The sequence below is a fragment of the Bison bison genome, unplaced genomic scaffold (genome assembly GCF_000754665.1).
Source record: "Bison bison bison isolate TAMUID 2011002044 unplaced genomic scaffold, Bison_UMD1.0 scf7180017864145, whole genome shotgun sequence".
Classification (NCBI taxonomy): domain Eukaryota; kingdom Metazoa; phylum Chordata; class Mammalia; order Artiodactyla; family Bovidae; genus Bison; species Bison bison.
The window spans coordinates 9,642,720-9,663,574 of NW_011494717.1; the positions used below are offsets into that span (position 1 = coordinate 9,642,720).

At 40.0% G+C, this 20,855-nt stretch overlaps 2 protein-coding genes across 3 annotated transcripts in view; one reads left to right on the plus strand and one right to left on the minus strand.

The window, feature by feature from the left end:
* RBKS (ribokinase) overlaps positions 1 to 20,855 on the minus strand; it is a 96,921-nt gene that overhangs the window by 75,626 nt on the left and 440 nt on the right. The gene's annotated exons all lie outside the window — the stretch shown is intronic.
* Positions 1 to 20,855, plus strand: part of BRE (brain and reproductive organ-expressed (TNFRSF1A modulator)) — a 474,306-nt gene that overhangs the window by 28,949 nt on the left and 424,502 nt on the right. The window contains exon 2 of one of the 2 annotated variants that reach the window (XM_010840665.1): positions 8,336 to 8,452. The gene's annotated coding sequence lies outside the window, so the exon portion shown is untranslated. Of the gene's footprint in view, positions 1 to 8,217; positions 8,453 to 20,855 lie in introns of those variants that run through there. The other variant, XM_010840664.1, reaches the window with a different exon arrangement.

Below are 20,855 nucleotides of genomic sequence, written 5' to 3' on the forward strand. Positions count from 1 at the left end.
GTCCAAGGGACTCTCAAGAGTCTTCTCCAACACCACAGTGCAAAAGCATCAATTCTTCGGCGCTCAGCCTTCTTCACAGTCCAACTCTCACATCCATACATGACCACAGGAAAAACCATAGCCTTGACTAGACGAACCTTTGTTGGCAAAGTAATGTCTCTGCTTTTGAATATGCTATCTAGGTTGGTCATAACTTTCCTTCCAAGGAGTAAGCGTCTTTTAATTTCATGGCTGCAGTCACCATCTGTAGTGATTTTGGAGCCCAGAAAAATAAAGTCTGACACTGTTTCCCCATCTATTTCTCATGAAGTGATGGGACCAGATGCCATGATCTTCGTTTTCTGAATGTTGAGCTTTAAGCCAACTTTTTCACTTTCCACTTTCACTTTCATCAAGAGGCTTTTTAGTTCCTCTTCACTTTCTGCCATAAGGGTGGCGTCATCTGCATATCTAAGGTTATTGATATTTTTCCTGGCAATCTTGATTCCAGCTTGTGTTTCTTCCAGTCCAGCGTTTCTCATGATGTACTCTGCATATAAGTTAAATAAACAGGGTGACAATATACAGCCTTGACATACTCCTTTTCCTATTTGGAACCAGTCTGTTGTTCCATGCCCAGTTCTAACTGTTGCTTCCTGACCTGCATACAAATTTCTCAAGAGGCAGATCAGGTGGTCTGGTATTCCCATCTCTTTCAGAATTTTCCACAGTTTATTGTGATCCACACAGTCAAAGGCTTTGGCAAGAGTAGCTTTTACTTCAGGACAAATTGATCTCTTTTACTAAATCCAATAAATGGTCCTTATTGGGTCTCTACTGAATGCTCCAGGAGTTCAACAATGTCTCTGGCTGGGCAGAACTCAACACCTCCCATTCCTGTATAATCTCTGGGACATGTTCAGTTTGCAGCTCTCCAGTAGGAGCCCAGTTTTGTGGCATTTCTTTTTTTTTAAACATTTATTTGGCTGTGCCAGGTTTTAGTTGTGGCACACAGCATCCTTAGTTGGGATGTGTGGGATCTAGTTCCCTGATCGGGGATCCAACCTGTGCTCCCTGCATTGGGAGCACAGTGTCTTAGCCATTGGACCACCAAGGAAGTCCCCAGTTTTGTGGAGTTTCTATGTATGTCCATTGAGCATTTAGTAATAAAATCAAAGGGACTCCTATGCAGATTTATGGACCTTTCTCTGGTTAATTTCCTCCTTGCCAGTATGTGTTGCCATAAATTCTAGCCACTGTAGTCTTCCTAAATTATAAACTCAGTTTTCTCAGCTCATGAGAAAATGCCACCATGCTTTCCTTGAACTCCTCCTCTTTGTGCCATGGTTGGTAACGTGCTTCCAGGGCTCACCCTATTTGTTTCCTTAGTCTTCTGGATAATACTCCTGTTTGTCCAGTATCAGAAACAGTTGCTTCATAGGTTCTGTCCCATTTTCTAGTGGTTTATAGTGGTAAGATAAGTCTAGTATTAGTTATTCTAATATGGCCAGAAGTAAATATTTTTGAACGAATGGTCTTTACCTTAAAAGGTGCTTAGATAGTTCTTCCAATGTATACTGAGTCCTCTTCCAATAGAGGACCGAGTACAGAAGGCACCAGGAGAGGCACATAGGTCAAAGTATTAAAAACTTTAAAGTACCAGCTAATGTCAACTATTCCTATTCATATATGTGTGTATATATATATATATATATATGTATATATATACACACAACACATATATATGGCTTGCGCCTGCAAATGCCAGAGACATAAGAGATGCAGGCTTGATCCCTGGGTCGGGAAGATCCCCTGGAGGAGGGGATGGCAACCCACTCCAGTATTATTGCCTGGAGAATCCCTTGGACAGAGGAGCCCGGTGGGCTACAGTCCAGAGCCGCAAAGAGTTGGACACTACTAATGCGACTGAGCACACATACAAACACACATACATACGTAGCTCCTTACTCCCAGCTGAGAAAGTCCTGGAGAAAGAAGAAAAGCTTGGATAGGTAGGTGCAGAATGAGCTAATTTTGGAACTACAAGGTGCAAGAGGAGAGGACAGGAGAAGTACATACATGTCTATATGAGAGATCAGTGAGGGGGGACTGGACAAGATAGGATAGCAGAAAGGTATGTAGGATGAGGAAAGAACTATTGAAGCCAAAGCATTTATCAAAGTTCCTAATGAAAATGTTTTAATTCTTTGAAGAAGACAAGCAAAGTATGATAGTGACAAATAACTATAAAACCAATATTTTATTTTCTATTTTGCCAGTTAATTACAGTACATTTTAAATTTCAAAATGACTTCTGTCACCACCATTGTAATTTCTTGCCATCTGCTGGTGTGTATGCTAAGTCACTTCATTCGTGTCTGACTCTTTGCAACCCTGTGGACTGTAGCTCTCCAGGATCCTCTGTCCATGGGATTCTCCGGGCAAGAATACTGGAGGGGGTTGCCATTTCCTTCTCCAGGGCATCTTCCCAACCCAAGGACTGAACCCATGTCTGCTGGGGCTTCTGCATTGAAGGCAGATTCTTTACGGCTAAGCCACCATTGTTTACCGTCTCCTATGAGTCTGCATTGGCAGGTGGGTTCTTTACCACTAGTGCCACCTGGGAAGTCCAGCTGTTAGGGGGATGAGCCTAAATTATAATTCCGGACTTAGAAATCCACTGCTGTGGTCTTTAAACCACTCAATACTACTTTGTTTCACAATCAACTTTCAATTTTTTAAAATGAAAACTTAAAAAAACTACTCTCTTAGCAATATAGTATTATTTCCTATAGTCACCCTGTTACACTACATCCTTACAACTTTTTTATAAGGGGCAGTTTGTTCCTTTTGAGCCCAGACCCATTTTGCCCACCCCTGAACCCCACCTCTGGCAACCAATAGTCAATTCTTTGTATCTATGAGCTTAGTTTTTAAATTAAAAAAAATTTTTTTAAAGATCCCACGTATAAGTGATATCTATTTATATTGTTGCAAATTTTAATTTTTTTCTTATGGCTGAATAATATCCCATTGTATATATGTATAACCACATTTTCTTTAACTGTTCATACATCAGTGGGCCCTTAGGTTGTTAGTTCTATTTTTAATTTTTTGAGGAACCTCCATTCTGTTTTTCAGAGTGGCTGCACCAATTTACATTCCCACCAACAGTGCACAATGGTTCCCTTTTCTCCAATGCTTATTTCTTGTCTTTTGATAATGGCCACTCTAACAGGTGTGAGATAATATCTCATTGTGGTTTTGATTTGCATTTCCCTGATGATTAGTAATGTTGAGCATCTTTTCATGTGCCTGTTGGCCATCTATATGCCTTCTTTGGAAAAATGTCTGTTCAGAACTTCTGCCCATTTTTTAGTTGTGTGTTTATATATATATATATATGCTATTGAATTGTGTGACTTCTTTATATATTTTAGATATTTTTCCTCAATTTTGACTATAATACTGGACATTCAGTAGCTATAACATATATTTAACATTTTTATGAACATAGAAAACAGCAAGCTCTGTATTCAAAAAGACTTGTAGTTCATTGCATTCCTCTACTCCCTTTGACTGTGGCACCAAGTGATATTACACAGGAGAACAGTGGCCTCCACACAATGTCATAATAGATAATTTTTCATTCGGCTGCAGGATCTTCACTGCGTCATGAGGGATCTTTCCGCTGTGGTGCACACTCTCTAGTTGTGAGACGTGGGCTTAGTAGTTGTGGTGTGCGGGCTTAGTTGCTTCATGGCACGTGGAACCCTAGTTCCCTAACTAACCAGGGATCGAACCTGCATCCCCTGCATTGCAGGGCAGATTCTTAACCACTGGACCAGCAGAGAAGTCCCGATAAATGTTCATGCTTAAAATTTAACTTGTATGTTGAATCTCTTTGCATACGCTATTCCCTATGATTGGAAATTTCTTTCCCCTGCTTCTTTTTGGAGCCAGTCTATACGCGTCCTTTAAAATTCAACTCAGTTATTACTCCCTCTGGAAGTCTGAATGTAACTGTGTGGGTTAGCTGCCCTGCCTCTACTGTCTAGCAGTCTATGCATGTTATCTCTCATAGACTGTATCCCATCTGCTTCTGCATCACCATGGCCTAAGACTTTGCACATAAACACCAAGTGTCCAATAAACAGCCATTAAAATATACGTACATCGATAGTGCCAGATACCATTTCTTCTTCTTTTAAAAATATATTTATTTATTTGGCTGTGCCAGGTCTTAGTTGTGGCATGCAGGGTCTTTGATCTTAATTGCAGCATGTGGGATCTTTGTTCCCTGACCGGGGATGGAACTGGGCCTCCTGAATTGGCAGCATGGAGTCTTAGCCACTGGACTACCAGGGAAGTCCTCAGATACCATTCTTTGAGTGTTTGTAAGACAAACAGTGCACTAAGCATCTTAGGACTGCTAAGTCACTTAATCCTTACAATAACCCCAAGACAAGGTTATTATTTTCATTTCCATTTCACAGATAAGAAGAATGAGAATTAGATTAAAAAACATACCCAAGTTCACCCAGTAAAAGACAGAAGAGCTAGAATTCAAACCAAGGTTGGTCTGACTCCAAAACCCATATAAGATATTATGTACAAATGTATTTAATGTCCCTTGGAATTATTTACATTTCGTGTTTTTATAATTTCTCACATAATTTTTGGTAGCTGTACTTTTGAAGAACATTGGAATTTTGCAAGCTGAACCAAGATGGTAAGGTGGGAAAACCAAATAATGGTGTTCTTTTCCTTAGAGTTCAGAAGGAGTTAAGTTGATGGATCAAAGAAGAAATCCAATGATATTTAGGAAGTAATAAAAACTAAGTTATAACAACAACAAAAAGTTACAAGCATACCTCAGAGATATTTCTGATTCAGATCCCAACCAGCACAATAAAACAAATATTACAATAAAGTGAGTCAGATGAATTTTTTATTTCCCAGTGCATGTAAGTTACTTTTATATTATACTGTAGTCTATTAACGTGCAATAGCATTACATCTAAAAAAAACAATATACCTACCTTAGTTAAAAATACTTCATTGCTAAAAAATGCTAACTATCATCAGAGCCTTCAGCGAATCATAATCTTTTAGCTGGTGGACTGTCCTGTCTCGATGTTGATGGCTGCTGACTGATCAGGGTGAGATAGCTGTGGCAATTTCTTAAACTAGGACAACAATAAAGTTTGCCACATCAATTGACTCTTCCTTTCATGAACGGTTTCTCTTTACAGTGTGCAGTGCTGTCTGATAGCATTTTGCCCTCAGCAGAACTTCTTTCAAAATGAGTCAATCCTTTCAAACACTGCTGCTACTTTACCAGCTAAGTTTATGTAATATTCTAACCCCCTTGTTATTGTTTAAACAGTCTTCATAGCATCTTTACCAGGAGTAGATTCCATCTCATGAAACCACTTTCTTTGCTCATCCACAAGCAACAGCTCCTCATCTGTTCAAATTTTGTCATGAGATTGCAGCAATTCAGTCATATTTCAGGCTCCATTTCTAATTCTAGTTCTCTTGCTATTTCTACCACATCTGCAGTTACTTCCTCCATTGAAGTCTTAAACCCTCAAAGTTATTCATTAGGGTTGGAATCAACTTTTTCCAAACTCCTGTTAATGTTAATATTTTGACCTCTTTCTATGAATCACAAATGTTCTTAACAGCATCTAGAATGGTGAATCCTTTCCAGATTTTCTATTAACTTCGCCCAAATTTATCAGAGGAGTCACTCTGGCAGGTTTAGCCTCATGGAATGTATTACTTAAATAATAAGATGTAAAAGTTGAGATTACTCCTTGATTCATGGGCTGCAGAATGGATGCTGTGTTAGAAGGCATCTCGAAACATTAATCTCATTGTAAACAACGGTAATCTCAGTGTATATCTTCATCAGAGCTCTTGGGTGACCAGGTACACTGTCAATGAACACTAATATTTTGAAAGGATTTTTTTTTTCCCCTGAGCAGTAGGTCTCAATAGTGAGCTTAAATAGATGTTGTAAACAGACGTCCTGTCATCTAGGCTTTGTTGTTCCATTTACAGAGCACAGGCAGAGTGGATTTAGCCTAATTCTTAAAAACACCTAGGATTTTCAGAACAGTACATGAGCACTAGCTTCCACTTTGAGTGGCCAGATGCATTAGCCCCTAATAAGAAAGTCAGCCTGTCCTTTGAAGCCAGGCATTGACTTCTCTCTAGCTATGCAAGTGCTAGATGGTATCTTTTAACATGCAGCTCTTTTGTCTGCACTGACAATCTTATGCTTAGTGTAGCCACCTTCTTATGATCTTAGCTAGATCTTCTGGATAACCTGCTGCAGCTTCTAATCAGCACTTGCAGCTTCACCTTGCACTTTGATGTTATGGAGATTGCTTCTTTCTTTAAACATCATGAACCAACCTCTCTGCTGGCTTCAAATGTTCCTTCTGCAGCTTTCTCACTTCTCTCAGCCTTCATAGGATTGAAAAGATTAGGGCCTTGCTCTGGATTAGGCTATGGTGTAAGGGAATATTGTAACTGGTTTGATCTTCCATCCAGACCACTAACATTTTCTCCATATCAGCAATAAAACTGTTTTGCTTTCTTATTATTTTATGTGTTCACAAGAGTGAACTTTTAATTTCCTTCAAGAACTCTTCCTTGGCAGTCAAAACTTGGGTAACTTTTTGACACAAGAGGACCATCTTTCAACCTCTCTCTGCTTTAGACATGCCTTCCTCACTCTGCTTAATCATTTCCAGCTTTTGATTGGAGCCTGAAATATGACAGAGAGATGTGCGATCCTTTCACCTGAACACTTGGGAGGCCACTATAGGGTTATTAATTGGCCTAATTTAAATATTGTTGGTTGTCTCAGGAAACAGGGAGGTGTGAGGAGAGGGAGAGAGACGGGAGAATGGCCGGTCAGTGGAGCAGTCAGAACACACAAAATATTTATCAAGTTTGAAGGCTTATATGGACGTGATTCAGCAGCTCAAAACAATTACAATAGTAACATCAAAGATCCCTGATCACAGATCACAGTAACAAATACAATCATAATGAAAAAGTTTGAAATAGTGCAAGAGTTACGAAAATGTGACACAGAGACATGAAATGTGCAAATGCTGTTGAAAAAATAGCATTGACAGACTTTCTCCACACAAGGTTGATATAAAATTTCTGTTTGTGAAAAACATATCTGTGAAGCACAATAAAATGATGTTATACCTGTACTGAAGAACTGCTTATAATCTTTGGAAGCCTGAAGGACTTTAGAGTTGAGTTTAAGAGTTTTGGCAGAGTACAGCTGACCCTCGAACAACTAGCTTGAACTGTGTGGGTCCACTTATAGTCAGATTTTTTTTCACTAAATACACACTGTTGTGCCTCATGACCTGTGGTTGGTTGAGTCCACGGATGTGGAACCATAGATATGGGGGGGGGGGCTTAACTCCTGCAGTATTCAAGAGGCAAGTGTACTTATTTGCAAACGGGTAACTGACAATTTAGATATGTTATTTCTCACTTGAAAAATGAAGATTTCTAATTTAGAAAAAAATTAATATTATTGCTATCACAGTCTATGGATTATATAGCATTTTAAACTAGTGGTAAAAATCCAGATGTAAAATATAATATGTAAAAGGTTCTTAAAAACTGCTGCACAAGTTACTTTCTGCAACATTATGGAAGAGTTGCATTAGAAAAAAATTTTGGCCACAGAGGAAAAGCCAGTATCTAAAATGTGATATATTTGGGAAACAAACTAAAAACAAAACAAAACACCTCCAAGCCCCCAAAAATCCAAACCCCAAACAAAACTCCCAAATTTTGTTTAGAAAGCAAATTGACCATATACATACAAAGATCATTTATACCTGCCTGCCTTCTGCAGATATACAAGAAATGCCCCAAGTCAAGCTAGTATTACAAAAATTGTGAAGAAAGTAAAGATAGATGGAGACATTTAAAGTGCTCACATGAAGATTTTAAGAAGATAATCAGTTGTCATAAGAACTTTGCACAATTCAAAGAAATCCTCCCCTGTGACCTTTGTTGTATGACCTTATCCTACAACGAAAACGGTTAACTCATCACCATGTAGAGAATACTAACACGAGATTAAAATTATATCCAATGAGGCAGACTTTGACTTAGTAGTATTCTTGCCTGGGAAATCTCATGGACTGAGGAGTTGGCGGGCCACAGTCCACAGGGTCACAAAAGAGGTGGACATGACTGAGCAACTGCATGTAACTATGGAAGAAATACATTGGAATCATCTCAGACCTGTTTGGGATACTTAGTTCAACTGTCAGCACACATTAATTATGTTATTATATTCCAGGCTCTGTCTTGAGGTTCTGGGGACATCCACACCCTGTTGTCACCGAGCTTACAGTCAAGTGCTAACACTGTAAGCTTACTCTCAAAATGGAGGAAGATCCAGCCACTTAACTACGAGGTAACTATCCTTAGCAGAACTCATGTAATTCAAGAACTGATATCCATTGTGTCACTGTTCTGTGACACAATGTGTCAGGAGTTAACACTCTGTATTATCACAGCTGAGAGACTGTTGTTATTTAGTTGTTAAGTCATGTCTGACTCTTTGCGACCCCACGGACTGCAGCACGCCAGGCTCCTCTGTCCATGAGATTTCCCATAACCAGGTATGGTGTCACTTAAAAACTGATGTGCTCATCTGTGCCAAGGATGACTCCCCAGGGTCAGGAATAACCCTACTCCCATTCTCTCAAAGGGTAATTTCTCCAAAGAATTGAGTGTGTTTTTCCACATTCACATGACTTCACAGTTCCTGGTTTTATTGATTAATCACTATTCTCTACCCTGGTGGCATATAAAAATCTATGGTGGTAGGATGGGAGGGAGAAGGGAGGCTCAAGAGGGAGGGGACATATATATAATTATGGCTGATTCACGTTATTGTATAGCAGAAACCAACACAACATTGTAAAGCAATTATCTTCCAATTAAAAAATAAAAACATATTTTTTCTCTCTGCAAAAAAAAAAAGAAGTTAAGATAACTGGGCTTCCCTAGTAGCTCAGACAGTAAAGCATCCACCTGCAATGCAGGAGACCTAGGTTCGATCCCTGGGTCAGGAAGATCCCCTGGAGAAGGAAATGGCAACCCACTCAAGTATTCTTCCCTGGAGAATCCCCATGGAAGCTGGTGGGCTACAATCCATGGGGTCACAAAGATAATTGTAAAGGTGATTAGTTATTAAATACTTCTCTATCTTTATTGATCACCTTAAAAAAAATCTATGGGAGCAATTTATTTAAAAAATTTTTGATAACTGGGCCCTATCCCTGGAAGTCTAGTTTAATTGATTCTAAGGGCAGCCAGTGTTGAGACCTTTTTCTTCTTCATTTCCACAGTGTCTTATGCTAGCTGGAGTCAATTTTCTAGCTCTACTTTCACTTTTACTCTGTTCCTCTGCTAGAGAAAGAACTCTCTTTCATATTAGACTCCTCACAATTTTTTTTTTTCCCCTCTGAACACTCTCATTTAAAATCTCAAAGGGAGGGCAACAGAATAATGGACAAAAGACATATGGACGGCCAATTCTCGAAAGAAGAAGTACAAACCAACAAACATCTGAGAAGAAACTCAATCTCACTAGTAGTAAAACAAGAGAACATTTATCACCTTTCATACCAGCAGTGTGTTGGTTAGTTTTCTAGGAAATAGGTGTTTCTCACATTGCTGGTGGGAGTGTATTTCAGAACACTTTTTATAAAAGCAAATTGGCAATATATTACAAAAATATTATTTCCCTTGATCTAGAGATTCTACATCTAGGAATTTTCCTAAGGGAAAGGAAACAAGTCCAAAAGATAAGAGTTCAAAGAAGTTTATCAAAGCAAATAGATCAACTAACAGATACAAATTTAGGACATTGTATCTTCAAGTAATACAGTGGTGAAACCATGCTGTTGCTGAGTGTGCGGCTAGTGGAGAAGGTGTGAGGTTTACTGAGCTCCTCTTCTGCACAGACATCCCCTCCCCCACCAAGCATAGACTTGTAACATGTATGCATGCACAAGGGAGATACATAATCGCATAAGAGGACACAAAAAAGGGATTACCAGGTAGGACCTGCCTCCTGAGAAACCTGTATGCAGGTCAGGAAGCACCAGTTAGAACTGGACATGGAACAACAGACTGGTTCCAAATAGGAAAAGGAGTACATCGAGGCTGCATATTGTCACCCTACTTATTTAACTTATACGCAGAGTACATCATGAGCAACGCTGGGCTGGAGGAAGCACAAGCTGGAATCAAGATTGCTGGGAGAAATATCAATAACCTCAGATATGCAGATGACACCACCCTTATGGCAGAAAGTGAAGAAGAACTAAAGAGCCTCTTGATGAAAGTGAAAGAGGAGAGTGAAAAAGTTGGCTTAAAGCTCAACATTCGGAAAACTAAGATCATAGCATTCAGTCCCATCACTTCATGGCAAATAGATGGGGAAACAGTGGAAACAGTAGCTGACTTTATTTTTGGGGGGCTCCAAAATCACTGCAGATGGTGATTGCAGCCATGAAATTAAAAGACGCTTACTCCTTGGAAGGAAAGTTATGACCAACCTAGACAGCATATTAAAAAGCAGAGACATTACTTTGTCAACAAAGGTCCATCTAGTCAAGGCTATGGTTTTTCCAGTGGTCATGTATGGATGTGAGAGTTGGACTATAAAGAAAGCTTCTGAGTGCCGAAGAATTGATGCTTTTGAACTGTGGTGTCAGGGAAGACTCTTGAGAGTCCCTTGGACTGCAGGAGATCCAGCTAGTCCATCCTAAAGGAGATCAACCCTGGTTGTTCATTGGAAGGACTGACGTTGAAGCTGAAACTCCAATACTTTGGCCGCCTGATGCGAAGAGCTGACTCATTTGAAAAGACCCTGATGCTGGGAAAGATTGAGGGCAGGAGGAGAAGGGGATGACAGAGGATGAGATGGTTGGATGGCATCACTGACTCAATGGACATGAGTTTGGGTAGGTTCCGGGAGTTGGTAATGGACAGGGAGGCCTGGTGTGCTGCAGCTCATGGGGTCACAAAGAGTCAGACATGACTGAATGACTGAACTGAACTGAAATGAATTAGGCAGCAGCTAAAAATAAGAGACAAAAGAAAAAAATCTTACCCAGATTTTATAAACTGGAATAGAAAAAGGAGGCTTAAACAGGTAAGATGAAAAGTGGGCAGTTTAAAAAGAAATGCAAGATAGGAGAGGAAGTGTACAATTGCTATAGAAAATAATATGGTTCCTCAAAAAATTAAACAGAATTACCATATGATCCAGCACTTCCAGGTACATACCCAAAAGAACTGAAAACAAAGGACTTGGAACAGATATTTGTACAGCCATATTTCATAGTAGTAATATTTACAGTAGCAAAACTGGAAGCAACACAGTGTCCATCGATGGATGAATGGATAAACAAAACGTGGTGTCTACACACACTGGAATATTATTCAGCCTTACAAAGGAAGGAAATTCTGATACATGCTAAAACACAGATAAACCTTAAAGATGTCATGCTAAGTGAAATAAGTCAGTCACAAAACGACAAATACTGTATGATTCCACTTATTCATGAGGTACATAGAAAAGTCGAATTCATAAAGAAAAGTAGAATGGTGGTTGCCAGGGGCTGGGGGGGGGAGGGGCGGTGGAGTTATTATTTAAATGAGTACCAAGTTTAGGTTTGGGAAGATGAACAGTTTTTAATTATGGGCTTTTTGAGTTAGTGGTTCTCAACCCTGATGCATATTAAAATTATCAGAAAGTAATCCAAAAAAACCCAAGGGGGACTCTGTCTAGCTGGAGGAAATCGACCAGGTAGGGTGGGTCTATTTTTAAATTTTCCCTGCTGCAGCTAGGGTGGCAAAGACTGGTGTAGGCCAGAGGAAATAAAATATTGTGATTTTTCTATAACTTAAGAAAATAAGTTCTGGAGATGGATGGTGATGATGGTTGAATGTACTTGATACCACTGAACTGTGTACTTAAAAGTGGTTAAAATAATTTTATGTCTAGTGTATTTTACCATAATTTAAAAAAATCTGAAGAAAAAAAAACCTCTAAAGGACAATATTAAGCCCTTTGATACAGGTAATTGCATTATTTGCTTTTTCTTCCTTGCAAGGAAACTGTTCCCTAGTAGGATTTTGAATTCCTCCTTATCTCTTGCAAATATATGTCAAACTGCTGAAATGCTACTCTAACCTTCACGATAATGTGTTAGTATCTGAGAGTCATGGAGAAGGCAATGGCAACCCACTCCAGTACTCTTGCCTGGAGAATCTCATGGACGGAGGAGCCTGGTAGGCTGCAGTCCATGGGGTCGCAAAGGGTTGGACATGACTGAGCGACTTCACTTTCACTTTTCACTTTCAAATAGGTAAATTTTAATCCTGGCTCCAACCTTTATAGGTTGGGGCCAGATCACTTAAGTCTTCCCAAGTCTTGTTTCCAATAATTAAAATGAACAGGGTAGCAGACAAAAAAGAACTGACTCAAAGTCTCTAGTTTCATGGTATTTAAGTTTCCAAACCACACTTTTGCTACATTACAAATATCTCTGTTACATGGGTAGTTGAGTTTGTATAGTTTCTGTGTTTTTAAAAGTATTGGTGTATTTACTATCTTAGTTTCATTATCTCCAATAAGCAGTTGTGAATTTCCTGAGCCAACTTTGTCATTAATTTCTCCATTATAATTATAAAAGCCTATCAGTGTTTTTTCTTAAATCTCAAAGCCAAATTTAGGATTCACTCACTCCCACCCCCTGCCCCCCTACTCCCTGCCAGGAGGGATTTGACTGCCTTATAGTTACTTGATAACACTTACTTTGATTTTTTCAGGAGTAGAATCCTTTTCCCTGCTAAAAAGCATGAAACCTAGAATTCTTTCGTTCCACAAAGTGCGATTCTTTCTAAGAACTCCACTTTCCAGGTCTTGTCAGTGTGGGAAAGCTAACAGGGTTTGCTCATAAAGAAGAAGCTTGACTCATGCCCATTTTACTTAACAGATGTTTTGAAGTCTTTTACTCCCCAAGTATTTAACTTTTTTCCTCTTTACTTCTCACTACTGTCTTAGTTAAGGCCCCTATCAACTCTTGTGAAGACCACTGCTTTCCCTTGGGTGTCTCTGTCTTCAGGGACAAGATCTTTGATGGCTTCCAAACATTGCTTTTTTTTACATCTGCCTTTGGCACTGAGTAAGCTAAGTGAAATGCAAACCTGACCTTGTCATTTCTATACTTTGAATCCTTCACTGGCTCTCCGAGCCTACAAAGTAAGACCCAAGCACCTTAGCATGGCTGATGGGGCCTTTAATTGACACCTTTTATCTGATGCTCAGTGTACAGTGAACAGACCCAGTGGTTGCTGTCCCTGGCACACCCATGCATACCCACAGCCATGACTTCATTCCTGTGTGACCATCCCAACTGGCCAGGATGTCCTCCCTTTTCAAGACTTGGCTGGGGAGGCATCTTATCCAGGAACATTCCTCTGTGCTCCCACAGAACCTGCAGGTACTGAGCCCATCATACTACAATGATCTGCCTCTGTGTCTGCCAACTTCTTTGGTCTGTAAGTTCTTCAGGAACCTGTTACACTATGGCCATGTTACACCAATTGCAGTATCCCCAGCACTTAGCAGTCTCAGCATTTCAATATTAAATATAAGTAATCAAAATACTGGAGCACATTCATCACAAAGCCCACCTCACTGTGCTCTCCTCACCATGCAGACACTAGGGCATGAAGAGCTGGCCAAGGAATAGATCGCTAAGTGAAAGTTGCTTAGTCGTGTCTGACTCTTTGCAGCCTCATGGACTATACAGTCCATGGAATTCTCTTGGCCAGAATACTGGAGTGGGTAGCCTTTCCCTTCTCCAGGGGAATCTTCGCAACCCAGGGATCGAATCCAGGTCTCCTGCATTGCAGGTGGATTCTTTACCAGCTGAGCCACAAGGGAAGCCCAAGAATACTGAGGTGGGTAGCTTGTCCCTTCTCCAGGGGATCTTCCTGACCCAGAAATCAAACCAGGGTCTCCTGCATTGCAGGTGGATTCTTTACCAACTGAGCTACCAGGGAAATCCCAAAGTATAATAATACCAAGCAATAGGTGCTCTTTCTTTGTCACATGCAATTTACCTTTTAACATGTATTTTCTTTGAAGGGACCAAAATTTGCAAATTTCCCATGCATGATTGCTTTTGAATTTAGAGAATTCAATTGACAGAAACATGTTCAATGAAATTTTAATTGAAATATTGATTTGTAACTGATAAGCAACTTTCAAGGCCAATTTAAGGAGCAGAAAGAATAATGATGATATGATATTCTTCTTATATTGGGAATGCACGATACTTCTTGGGCCAACATTACTTTGGCTTTTACTTTCCTGAAAATGTGACTACTAGGGAGATCTTTCTGTTCTAAATACAAGAAGGTTTTGTGGAAGGCAGGTTAGAAGGTACTATAATTCGCCAAACACATATAACCTTTCTAGGTATAATATAAAATTTTGCCTTTTTTTTTTGTAATCAAGGTCCAGGATTTCATCCACTTTGGATCTAAAAAGCTTCTAAATTCACTTCTGCCACCATCCAATTAAAATCTTTTGAGAATTAAGCAATCATTTCCTGACTTGCCAAGGATTAAATTTAGATGCTTGGTTGAACATGAGCCTTATCTCTCCAGCCATCACTTTTAATTGGAGCATGTAAAAGGATAACATAGGGTTTTAGTTGACATCATAGTCTATTGCCATGGAAATGTAAACATGGGTTTGTATTAAACTTGTCTCCAAGCAAGTTTTAGGGGTACAGATAGACTGGGAGACAGGAGATAAATTATGTAAAACAGATCCTCTCAATGTTGGAGTGCCCCAGGAGCACAGACCTGGGTGATGTCATCTTGTCTCATGGCTTTAAATACCATCTATACACTGATGACTCTCAAATTTATATCTCCAGCTCAATCTTTCCTCTGAACTCCAAACTCATATATCTGTCTTCTTGACCACTTCAGCTGGATGTCTGACAGGCACCTCAAGTCTCACACATCCAGCCTGAGCTGTTAATACTGCCCTCTCTCTGTGCAATTTGCTCTATCACCATCTCAGCACATGTCAATTTCCCCTTCCACTTGCAGAGGGCATAGAACTGGGGGTAATCCTTGACCTGTCTCGTATTCCTCTGCAAATCCTGTCAGCTCTACCTTTAAAATACAATCAGAAGATGCTCACTTCTCCCCACTTGCACTGTTCAAACTACCATCGTTTCTAGCCTGGACTATTAATTGACTCTTAACTGGTCTCCCTGTTTCTGTTCTTATGGGTCACATCATGTCACTTGCCTGCTCAAACCCTCCAGTGGCTTTTCGTTTCATCCAGGGTAGGACCCACTGGCCTTTAACCATCAATTATCTTCTCCTCTCCCTTGTTTTCTTCTTCACACTGGACTCCTGGTAGTTCACTGATCCTACGAGGTGCGCTCCTGCCTCTGGGCCTTTGCCTGTGCTCTTCTTCTGGTGATCTGTATGGCTTGCTTCCTTTCTTTCGGTAGGTCTTTACTCAAATCACTTTGTTGCTGTGGCTTTCTGTGGCTAACGATCTAAAATTACTATTTCCACCCTTGTTTCATGCTTTATTTTCCTCCTTAGCAGTTCTGTAACAGGCTGTGAATTTTACTTATTTCTACTGATATTGTTTGTTTCTGCCACTAGAATGTAAGCTCCAAGTGGCAGGGACCTTTGGCTGTGTTTTTCATTGCTGTATCCTCTGCCTTTAGGGAAGTGCAGAGGCACACGGTATAAAACCAATAAATATTTGCTGAGTGAATAATTTTAAAAAACGGGTGATACATGTCATAAGAAATAAAGACTAGTGAAAGCATGATTAACAAGTGTCTAAAAAAATTCATCCGTTATTGGGTTTTCATGGGAATCTGTCTTTGGTGGAGCTCTAACTTAATTTTCCACAAGAACAGACTTGATTTCTCTTATCTTTGCCATTTGGAACTTCAGAGATGATTGTTCAAGAAGGAAGAGAATAATTAAATAAATACAGGTGGGTAGTAAATAATGTTCATTGTTTGCCATGTTGGATGAGCTAATGATTTTTAAAAATTATTAGCACACAGAGCTTACTATTCATAGTGGACTGAAATTAGAAATGAAAAAAGCTGCTCATTGATTGCATTAGCAGTGTCTGGCACCCAGTAATGTAATATATAAAGTGAGTTAGACTTGGATACTATCCAAGAGGGCTTAGTTACTGAAGTAGTTTCATTTCTAAAGTGATTCTACAGTACAGGCATTGGTGTCCAGGTTGGTTATAGTTAAGCTTAGACAGAAACTAAGAAACAGTAATGGAGATCCTATCTTTAGACCTGAAAATAATAAATCTTTAGTTGCTATTCCTTGCCAACTTACAAAGTAAACACTTAATGAATGCACAGACTATAAGCCCTTAAATGAACTGTAGATGAAAAGGGCAATAAATATGTGCCAGAGCTAGCGGTACAATGATATAATGGAAAGATAAAGGTTGAGAAACCCAGGTTCCCACTGACTGGCTCTATGATTTGGGGTGAGTCATCTAACCTCTCTTAATTACCTCATCTGTAAAATGTGGAGGATGGACTGATAGGCTTCAGTGGTCCTCCAAGCTCTACATATTATAAGATTTTTTGACTTTAATCACTGTGGTAGGCAGAATTATGCCCCACCCCCACCTCAAGAATGTCTACATCCTAATCCCTAGAACCTGTGAATATGTTATATTACATGGCAAGGGGGAATTAAGGCTGCTAATAAGCTACCTTAAAATAAGGAGATTATCCTGAATTATCCATTTGGGCACAATGAAATCACAAGGGTACTTAAAATGTAGAAGAGGGAGGCAGAAGAGTGAGTGTGAGAGTGAAGCTATGTGAGAAGGGCTTCACTGACCATTACTGGATTTGAACATGGATGGGGAAACAATGGAAACAGTGAGAGACTTATTTTGGGGGGCTCCAAAATCACTGCAGATGGTGACTGAAGCCATGAAATTAAAAGACGCTTGCTCCTTGGAAGAAAAACTATGACCAGCCTAGACAGCATATTAAAAAGCAGAGACATTACTTAGCCAACAAAGGTCCATCTAGTCAAAGCTATGGTTTTTCCAGTAGCTATGCATGGATGGGAGAGCTGGACTATAAAGAAAGCTGAGTGCAGAAGAATTGATGCTTTTGAACTGTGGTGCTGGAGAAGACTCTTTAGAGTCTTCAAGGAGATCCAACCAGTCCATCCTAAAGGAAATCAGTCCTGAATATTCACTGGAAGGACTGATGCTAAAGCTGAAACTCCAATACTTTGGCTACCTGATGCAAAGAACTGACTCACTGGAAAAGACCCTGATGCTGGGCAAGATTGAAGGTAGGAGAAGGGGACAACAGAGGATGAGATGGTTGGATGGCATCACCGACTCGATGGACAAGGTTTGGGAGTTGGTGATGGACAAGAAAGCCTGGTGTGCTGCAGTCCATGGGGTCGCAAAGAGTCGGACACGACTGAGTGACTGAGCCAGTTACTGAGCTGAAGAGGCCATAAGCCAGAATGTGAGCAGCCTCTAGAAGCCAGAAAAGGCAAGAAAACAGATTTCCCTTAGAGCTTCCAGAAAGGAATGCAGTTCTACAAAAGACTTGATTTTAGCCCAGTTAGACCGGTATCAGACTTCTGGACTTCCAGAATTATCAGTATTCAATTTGTATTGTTAAAGCCATTAGGTTTTTGGTAATTTGTTAATGGAAGGGATAGAAAAATAATACAAGCAAAATTGGACCCAAGTTTATTACAGATGCAGGCTTTAAGTAAAAATCCTATACTCAGGTATTCTGTAAAGATCTTCAGAAGTAGCAATAATCAGAAACCATGAGAAGCCTGTTAGAAAAATTGTGGGAGAGTATATGTGTGTGTGTGTCCATGTGTACACTTGCGCTAAGTCACTTGAGTTGTGTCAGACTTTTTGTGACCCCCATGGACTGTGGCCTGCCAGGCTTCTCTGTCCAGGGGCTTCTCCAGGCAAGAATACTAGAGTGGGTTGCCATGCCCTCCTCCAGAGGATCTTCCTGACCCAGGGACTGAACCCTCATCTCTTACATCTCTTGCATTGGAAGCCGGGTTCTTTACCACCAGCACCACCTGGGAAATTTACCAGCAATTCATGTGAAGAATAGAAATCTGGGTATCTTATAAAGAAAAGAAAATGTCAAGAGAAGAGAGATCAAAGATTATTCACAATGTAAGAGTTTCTTCTCTGGATCTCACTGTACTCATCTATAAGTATAGGGAAGGACTGGGATAAATAATCTCTAAATTTCTCTAGCTCTGAAATAAGCTTTTAAATGCTGATAGATGCTAACATGGGCTTTTGAGACCCTCCCCTCCCCAAAGTTTGAAGAGTATTCATTTTAGAAAGTAACTATAATTGTCTTTAATGTGTAATAGTCAAGCTTCACAGAAAGCTCTACTTAGTTTAACAAGGAGGGGGCTCTGAATTCTAACCCTGACATTCTTATTCAGGTAGATTGCATGGGGAACTTGTTCAGCTTTCCTTCTCTTCTGTTACTTCCCCTATAGAAGTATGGTAAAATTTTAGTTAGATGGATTTTCTAAAGAATGAATTATTTCAGATGTCTCAAGGTTTAGTCCTTTATGTATTGAATAACTAAACTTTAAATATATTTGATGGAACTATATCTAAAGTAAAACTCATGCCTCATTTTTATATACAATTTAATGATTACCATATTCCCTTCTCTTGAAAAGAGTCATGACTAATAACATCAATTACTAGAGTAATGCTCTAGACAGCAGTTGGCAAGCTATGGCCTGCAGGCTGTTTGTAAGGTGTGCTGCTGCTGCTGCTATTGCTAAGTCGCTTCAGTCGTGTCCGACTCTGTGTGACCCCATAGACGGCAGCCCACCAGGCTCCCCCGTCCCTGGGATTCTCCAGGCAAGAACACTGGAGTGGGTTGCCATTTCCTTCTCCAATGTGTGAAAGTGAAAAGTCAAAGTGAAGTCGCTCAGTTGTGTCCGACTCTTAGCGACCCCCATGGACTGCAGCCTACCAGGCTCCTCCATCCATGGGATTTTCCAGGCAAGAGTACTGGAGTGGGGTGCCATTGCCTTCTCCGTTGTAAGGTGTAGTTTTTTATATTCTGTACATGTTAAAAAAAAAAAGGTGTGTGTGGGGGATATATGACCTTAGACCCTATGTGGCTCAAAAAGTCTACAATAAACATTATCTGGCTCTTTGCAGAAAGGTTTGCTGACTCCAGCTCTAGAGAAAGATGTGTAGGCCTCTTCATCAAATGTCCAAAACTAGACTGAACTTTCTTATGTCACTAAACAAAAAACATTCATCTTGGCACAAGGTAGCTCAAGTATTTGTGGAAAAATAAAGGCTCCAGGCATTTTTTTCTTTTGGCTGAGCTGCAGGACTTGTGGGGTGTTTAGTTCCTGAACCAGGACTCCAACCCCAGGTCCACATCAGTGAAAGTGCAACAGTTCTGTCCACTGGACTGCCAGGCAATTCTCCAGGATCTTGGCATTTAAAATTCTTCTGTTGCTTGTTCATACACTCTCCTCACTTTCAGGGTTTTTTTTTGTACTTACTACCTGCCCCTGGCAGTCTCTCCCCCTTTCTAATCTCAGTCTGGAAATTTGATAACCTAGCTTATAAACATTGTAAACGATGTAAGATTTAGTCAGTTATGTGAATACCCTAAAACTAGTTTTTAAGTAAATCACAGGTGGTTTAGTGCAGGGATTTGGTGACTAATTTTGCTGGTCCCAAGACCTTTATACTTATTTCCAGGTTCTCAGCTGTCCTTTGAAAAGGCAAGGTGTCAGGACAGATAAGGTCTTACTGTAGTGTGATCATTTTTTATTTTTATAATATAAAAATAGCAGTATATCTGAAAAGCCACTCACCAAAAAATTAAACTCAAGCAATCTAAATGGTAGGATTTTCTTGGAACATTTTTTTTTCTTTAAATAAACATTACTTTTACAATCAAAAAGGCGATTTCATTAAAAAAAAAAAAAAAAGATATCTTGTAACGATCTCTCCATCCAGTCTCACTGCCCTAACTCAACAATTTTCATCTAGCGTATTTTGTTTATTCAATGACTTTAAAATGGTTGTATATACTGGCTTTTTAATTTGACTCACATTTGGTTTGCCATGGGTAACCTATGGTTACTCTTAACACTGAAAAATAAGCGGTAAATATGAAATGCAAGAAAGCTGACAATCAATATGGTGAAAGATGACTGCCTAAAATTTTGGCTTCGGCTCCACCCATTTTTCTACACATTCACACATATAATACCCAACCTGGATAGTGTTACGGCTCAAAACACTTTCCTCCATTTAGTGTGCAAAAAACAACTCTATTAAGTGGGCACATTCTCGGAGATAAAATGACTTGGCCAAAGTCACTCGGCTAGCCAGGGAACAGGTTTAGCAGCGTAGTCAAGAAAATAGGAGCAGGTCTTTGGAGGCGCTCCTAGTTAAACGAGAGCTTTCACTACACGCTGGCCTTTATGTTCCCTCATCTGACAATGACCTTTACAAACTCAAACCTGCCTCTTCTACCCTATCGAGGCACGTGAGGCGGGCTGCGGAAATCTGTGGGCTAGTCGCTCAGTTGTGTCCGAGTCTTTGTGACTCTATAGACTGCAGCTCGCCAGGCTCCTCCGTCCATGGAATTTTCCAGGCAAGAATACTGGAGTGGGTAGCCATTCCCTTCTCCTGGGGATTTTCCCGA